The 6,325-nt window shown below is 32.8% G+C and overlaps 1 protein-coding gene and 1 long non-coding RNA gene across 3 annotated transcripts in view; both read left to right on the top strand.

Annotated features, from left to right (window-relative positions):
- The window catches only part of CFH (complement factor H), a 328,111-nt gene that overhangs the window by 76,631 nt on the left and 245,155 nt on the right, over nt 1-6,325 (top strand). The gene's annotated exons all lie outside the window — the stretch shown is intronic.
- On the top strand, nt 225-5,947 carry LOC120879921. Its single transcript, XR_005724907.1, has 2 exons — nt 225-476; nt 5,765-5,947. It is a non-coding gene; the product is annotated as an uncharacterized LOC120879921 (long non-coding RNA).

Genomic DNA, 6,325 nt, shown 5'->3' on the forward strand with positions numbered 1-6,325 from the left:
ATCATCAAAAAGTATTCTAGTCAAAAAGGCAGAAATCTTTACGATGGGTATTTTCTCTGAAAATTCAAAAACTGGACGCAAGACTCAAGCTCATGTATAATTTTTCATCTCATGCAATTTGATCAGCAAGAACTTGGCTGGTGGAATTTGTAGGCATAAATTCTAACATCATTATTTTATTCACTCCTTAGCTATTTTTAAAAATTATTTATTTGTTTTTTACTTTACAATATTGTATTGGTTTTGCCATACTTAGCTATTTGGTTCTTTAGAATTAGTCTTTTCAAGAGAATGTTTTCATTTTATAGCAACAGATGAACTTAAGAAGTGTAAATGGTCAACTGAGGGAAAAGCAGCACATACGATTGAATATGACCATAACACCAACAAAAGTTACCAATGTCGAGGAAAATCAAAACACAAACACTCAATCTGTATAAATGGAGAATGGTATCCTAAAGTAGACTGCAAAGAAGGTAATCTCTTGTCCATAATGTTTTTAAAAATGTATTCTATATCTCTCTAACTTGTAAAAATAGTATCATTGTCTCCTTCAAGGAAATTTAGCTATTTATCATTCCAAATATTTTCCATCTGCAAGGTAATTTAGAAGCTAATCAAAATACTGTGTCTAAATATTAATTGTATAATGTGCCTTAGTCAGCTATGTGACAAACCACCCAGAGACTTTGTGACTTTAAATTAACATCTGGGCTGTAGGTGTGCTCATTTCTATGGGAAAGCCATTGTTTCTGATTTTGTGTATTACACATAAATGTACTTAGGCTTATGCTGAACTATTATGCATTTATCAGCGTATCTATATGTATCAATCTATTTATCTATTTATATATACCTATGTATCTATCTAGTCATCTGTTTCTCTATTTGTTAAACTATCTTGAAAAGACTTGAGTCATGTTTACATGATGAATTCCAGTTGAATAAGTTCATTTCAATTTTCTACTTTTATTATCTGTTTCTCTTCTCTGACTTTATGACATCTTGACTCCCTGTCCTCAATATGTTTACCAATTTCTACAAGCCTAGAATATCTAGAAAGAAGCTTCAAATCAATAGAAAACCAGATGTACTGTCTAATATTCAACCTCATGATTCATCTTTTTATAAAGATCCTAATATAAAAATCATACAACAATAAGGCTGTATTAATGGAGAATAAATTATTTAGAAAAGCATAACTATTTGGGAGTTAAACAAGCTTCTAAATAACTGCCATGCCGATACATAATGTACATTGTATATTATGGGCTTCCCTGGTAGGTGAGCTAGTAAACAATCCACCTGCCATGCAGGAGACCCCAGTTCAATTTCTAGATCAGGAATATCCCCTAGAGAAGAGTTAGGCTGCCCACTCCAGTCTACAATCTGCTTGCAGTGGGGGAGACCTGGGTTCAATCCCTGCATTGTGAAGATCCCATGGAAGCAACCCACTCCTGTATTCTTGCCTGGAGAAGCCCCAGGGACAGAAGAGCCTGGCAGGTTGCAGACCATGGGATCACCAAGAGTGGGACATGACCGAGTGGCTAAGCACAGCATTGTATATTAATCATTATATAGTTATGATTGCTTGGTCCTTGTGAATTAACTTTTTTATAATTATAAAATATTTCTTAATATTTGTCATGCACCTTGTCTGGAAGTCTATATTAGCTTATTAAATATAGTTAAATTAAAACAATTTATTATTTCATATGATGAAGGAATTCCCAAAAAGTTTCAAGGAATTCATGTTTATAAATTATTCTAAATTAATAGCAAATATAAAATTAAAAGAGCTTGCTACACAACTGCATCTTTAAGGAAACGAGTAACATCTACAGGTAGTGAAGTACATATGTTCTACAGTTTCTTCTAGAAACTATAATTTTATGGGAGTATATTTAAGTACGTTATCTGTCTCGTTAACATTTGAGGATTGCATAAAGTACGAGTTGATTTTTTATGGGTGGATTGTCAATTATTTTAAGAATATGTGTGGAAAAGCCATTGAAATGAAAAATCAGTTAACTATGAAAGTTTTGATTTATTTCTGAACTCTCTATTTAGTCATTTAACTATCTTCACTGCTGCCAAATTACCTTTGTAACTATCTTTTTAGCAGGCTGAAAGTCTGATAATAGTCTCTAAGTATGTTCTTCTCACTCAATATAACTTTAGCTATTTTGGTTTTGAACATAGAAATCTCAGGGGAAACTTACAAATTTTGATAAAATATTGGGTTGTATATCGAACAGGATGACTTTGTAATGAGAAACGGATTGTGGACAATTGGCTTCTTTACCATATTGAATTTTGAATTCATAAACATGATATGTCTCTATTTCTGCTTCAATTTTTCCAGACATACAAATAGGCTCCCCTGGGGGCTTAGACAGTAAAGAATCTGCCTGCAATTCAGGAGACCCGGGTTCAATCCCTGAGTAGGGAAGATTCCCTGGAGAAGGGAATGGCTACCCACTCCAGTATTCTTGCCTGGAGAATCCCATGGACAGAGAAGCCTGGCAGGCTGCAGTCCATAGGGTTGCAGAGAGTTGGACATGACTGAGCACACGTGAGATCTGATATGCAGTTTGCTTCTTCAAAAAATTCCCTTGATGAAGAATTCAGTTTCTTTAATAGGGAGTATGCTATGCACATTTTCTACATTGTCTTATCACTGTGTGAAAGCTGCATTTTTCAAGAAATATCTCTATTTTACCTAACTTATGAAATTGATTGATGGAAAATCATTTCTAATAGTCACTTAACATTCTATTTTTCTTCTAATCCTATAGTATATTTGGTAATATCACCTCTTTCATTTTTGGTATTGAGAGTTGTTCCCTCCTTCATTTTGTGAATAAATTTTGTTTTTCAAAATTATCATTTTCAAATTAACATTTTATACACACTCAGCTTCTTCCATTTCCTCTCTTGTCTAATTTTTACCTTGTTAATATTCATGATTTTTAACTTTCTTAATTTTCTGTTTTCTATTAATCTTTCTCAACTTTTTCTCTCTTGTGGACTTAATTTTCCTTTTTTTCTGATCGCTTCATTTTAATTTTACTGTCTCATTTTTTAAGATAAAAAATGAAAACATTGATTCAAACCATCCTGCTTTTCAAACCTAAACCTGTAAAACTACCTTTTTTTACTTCTAAGTATTGCTTTACCTGTGTAAAACTACCTTTGTTCACTTCTAAGCATTGCTTTACCTGTGCCTCAAAAATTTATAAATATATATCAATTTTATTTTCAATTAACTATATGTGAAATATTTTCTAATCTTCCTAGTGGCTTCTTTGATGTAACAGTTGTTTAAAAATGTGTTTTTTTAATTCTCACATGTTTATGATTTTCTAAGTAATTCAATCTCCATTAACAGTAATACTGTGGTATGATTTTTATCTAGAGAGCTGCATATGTTTACTGTACACAATTTGATGATTATCATCGGTGATTACATAGATAATTTATTCTTATTGATTTCTAATCTAATTTCCTTGTCATAGAACACACTCTGTAAATTTTTAATATTTTGAATTTTATTCTTTGTTGCACAGCATATTGTCTATCTTTGTGATGTTTCCATTTCATATAAAGTATATGCGTATGCTAGTTTCTAGATCAGGTTAACATTGTTCATAGTGTTCTAAAATGTACTTATGTCTTAAAATAGCTTTTTCTAGTTGTTCTATCCATCAGAGTAGGAAGGCTCTCAGAACTGCTAAAAAGGGGTGTGGATTTGTCTATATCTTCTTTCAGTTTTGCCCATCTTTGCTTCATGTATTCTGATATATTCTTGGATACATTATATATTTATAATGGCTTAGTCCTTGTGAATTACCTTTTTAATATTTATAAAATAGGTTTTCATAATATGCCTTCTCTGGAAGTCCACATTAATTTATTGAAATATAGATGATTAATTTAAAACACCAGACTATTTTCATGTGATAAAAGAATTCCTAATCAATTTCATGTAATGTGTCCTCAAATTATTCTCTATAAATTAAAAGCAATTGTAAATTAAAAGAAAGCTAGCTAAAGAACTTATTCACCCATATCACAAACCTTGAAAATTAAAAAAAAAATTCTGTGATTTACTGCCAGAAACTATGTTAAATTAAGTAAAATGAAAACAGTATACTTTGGAATCTATGGTATACAGGAAAAAATAAAGATATATATAGATTAAAACTTGCTTTACAAAATGAAGGGACTTAAGTAATAGGTAGTACAATCTAGAATCTAGAAAAGAACATACATCCAAAGAACATAGAAGTAAAGAAAAACTAAAATTAAAATGTCAATTTTTATAAGCTAAAAAAATATAAGTAACTGATTTGCAAAATATCCAGTTTATGGGGAAATGTAGTGTATAGACTAAATTTTGCAAGACTTTTAACAAATTAAATTAGGACAAAAATCAACACAAAACGTCAAACATAAAAGAAAATAAATTCTTGAAAATACATTGATAAAAATGTCAAAATAGTTAAAAAAGAAATAAGAGAAACATTTTTGATGAAACATAAAATATTCCAAGTCTTTCCTGGTGGCTCTGATGGTAAAGAATCCACCTGAGTTGCAGGAGACCTCGGTTCGATTCTTGTGTTGGGAAGATCCACTGGAGGAGGGTAAGGCAACCCACTCCAGTATTCTTGCCTGGAGAATCCAGAATCCCCATGGACAAAGGAGCCTGGCAGATTATAGTCCATGGGGTCATGAAGAGTCTGACATGACTGAGTGACTAAGCACAACACAGCACAAAAAATACTCCTGTTAACTTAGATCAGAATAGAAAATGTGATGATATTACTATGTATTCAGTCAAATATTTCCCTGAATTTAATATAAAATGTTGGATCCCTGAAAGGATTTATGAGTTTCCAGCCTATACTTGCATAGTGTTTCTAATGAAATAGAAATGAAATATGACAGGAGAAAGCAAAACCAAGGAGTCATAGAGGGCTCCAAATTCTTCCAGGTGTATTCACGCAGTCTTCCCTCAGTGGAGCAGAACAGGCTTTGTCTTCAGATTATGAATTGGATATTTAGGTATCTCTATTTGATGGACTCAGACACAGTCTACAGAGGGATCTTTTATACCCTCTGGTCACGTAGAAAAAGCCAGGCTTGCTAATCCATTAAAGAAGGTTCATTCATCTATGTATATATCATTTAACAGTACAGACGAGCTAGTGAATTGTACCTCCAGGAGAGTACTGAACTGTAAACAATACACTCTAAATCCCAGTGAACATATCTAACTCTTACCTTGTTCAAGAATCAGCATCAAATTAATAGGTTATTAACTATATGTAGTTTCCCATATGGCTAAACAACTCCCACGGTAGAAAAATTTGTCAAGGCTTCAATCCAATTCCAATATATCTGATCATGAATATCTGCTAAAAAAAAAAAAGAAAGACCCTGATAACAGTTTTTCCTCATTACCTATAACTGAGTGAGCAATTCAATTAGGGCATTCTAAAGGTTAGAAAAAAATAAAATCCATTTTACATAAATCATGCAATATTGAGCACAGGAAGAATAAAAAGAAGAAACTAAGATCATGAGACAATGAACCAAGTGTGATATACTGAAGTGCTAAACAAGCTTAAGAGTATAATTACAGAGAATCATATTATTTGATTATTTATGATGTATCAGAGCTTTCTGTTTATTGAAAAATTTTCCTTTAATATTTGGACTTATGCTTTTTAATCAAGAAATCTAATTTTAATATTTTCAGAAGCACAAATACAAACATGCCCACCTCCACCTCAGATTCCCAATGCTCGAGATATGACAACTACAGTGAAATATCAGGATGGAGAAAAAATATCAATTCTATGTAAAGAGAATTATTTAATTCAAGATGCAGAAGAAATTGTGTGCAAGGATGGGAGATGGCAGTCAATCCCACGTTGTATTGGTAAGCAGTGCATGCATAAGTTTGTTTAAAATATTCTTTAAAGAAGATTAATACTCCCCTAAGCTTTGTATCCTTCCATGGTGGCTCAGCGATAAGGAAACCTCTTGCAATGCAAGAGATGCAGAAGATACGGGTTTGATCCCTGGATGGGGAAGATCCCCTGGGGAGGAGGGTGGCAACCCACTCCAGCGTTCTTGCCTGGGAAATTCCATGGACAGAGGAACCTGGTGGGCTAGAGTCCACTGGGTCACAAAGAGTTGGACATGACTAAGTGACTCAGCATGCACACAATCTTTGTATGGATCAGCAAGATGAAGTCCTCTCTGTCTCTTCCAATTTATCTTGAAACAGTAAATCACAGTTTCAGTTTATGAACTG

This window comes from Oryx dammah, unplaced genomic scaffold, assembly GCF_014754425.2.
Source record: "Oryx dammah isolate SB20612 unplaced genomic scaffold, SCBI_Odam_1.1 HiC_scaffold_21, whole genome shotgun sequence".
Classification (NCBI taxonomy): Eukaryota; Metazoa; Chordata; class Mammalia; order Artiodactyla; family Bovidae; genus Oryx; species Oryx dammah.